Below are 1,421 nucleotides of genomic sequence, written 5' to 3' on the forward strand. Positions count from 1 at the left end.
ACTGCTGACCTTGTGGTTACCAGTCCAGTGTTGGTCCTATTTACACATATTATTTTTTTCAGTTCAAATGCCTTGAAATAGAAATCTTGTACATCTGTATTTGAATTCTGACGTAATGAGGATTTAACCAATATCACAGTAGTAACATGTTCATTGTTCACTGTTGAGTTCAATTTAAGACTTTTTTAAAGGTGTCCCTGAATTGAACAAGCCAAACATTCAACTTTTCAGAAATTTTGGCAGGAGTTGCTGTTTGCCTAGCACTAAGTGGGCATTGTGGAAGGTATGAAAGCAATTCAGGTGAGGCTCCTTCCATCAGCTATGCAATTTCATTGAGGTGAGGAGAGGAGCACACAGATAACAAGAATAGAAGACACTGTACAGTCAAATGAAGCAGGGAAGGGAGAAGGAACATTTCTGGAGATGGTTATAGAAAAAAGGTCAGGTTTTACAAATAAGCAAAGGTATCAGCTGGAGCTCACAGAAGGGTAACGAGTAGTCCAACCCAGACCTAGAGGCATCAAGGTATGCCAAAGGAAAGGCTTAGGAAAGACTGAAAATCATGGGTAAGCTGTCCACATTTTCCATACAAGTATCAGCACACATGGTTTGACACATGGTCTAACAACAGGAAAGAATGTTTAATTGGGGCTGTCCCAGAAAATCTGGACCATATGGTGCCTCTGTTTATAGGCCAAGAAAATACTCACAACTACATAAATATGAGAGTTGAACTGACCTGCTTTAGCCAGACAAGACAAAGGAGCTGGCCAAGAAGCTGCTGAACTGTGTCCCACAGTTTTTCTTCTTTATTAAGATTACTGTTCATATTTCAGTGAATAGGTCACTGACTTCAACAATAAATTATAAGCTGGAGAAATTGTATCCACACTTCTTAAACTGTGTTCTTTAACATTCTTTCAAGTGCCTCTAATAATTTGTGCACTGTTGTTAAGTGCCGTTGAGTTGGTTCCGACTCAGGGATCCTGCATAGGGTTTCCAAGGAGCAGCTGGTGGGTTTGAACTGCAGACCTTGTAGTTAACAATTCAGTGCTTATCCTACAGCACCACACCAGGGCTATAAGTTTTACATTTGTTTTTGTTAGGTGCCATAGAATTAGTACCGACTCATAGCAACCCTATGCACACAGAACGAAACACTGACTGGTCCTGAGCCAACCTCACAATTGTTGCCAGGCTTGATCTCATTGATGCTACCACTTTGCCAATCCATCTCACTGGGGGTCTTCCTCTTTTTCTCTGACCCTCCACCTTACCAAACATGATATTCCTCTCCAGTGACTGGTATCTCCTGACAATATGTCCCAAGTATGAGAGATGAAGTTTGGCAATCTTGGCCTCCAAGGAGCACTCTGGCTGCACTTCTTCCAACACAGATCTGTTTGTTCTTTTGGCAGCCC

Source organism: Chrysochloris asiatica, unplaced genomic scaffold, assembly GCF_000296735.1.
Source record: "Chrysochloris asiatica unplaced genomic scaffold, ChrAsi1.0 scaffold00022, whole genome shotgun sequence".
Lineage (NCBI taxonomy): Eukaryota > Metazoa > Chordata > Mammalia > Afrosoricida > Chrysochloridae > Chrysochloris > Chrysochloris asiatica.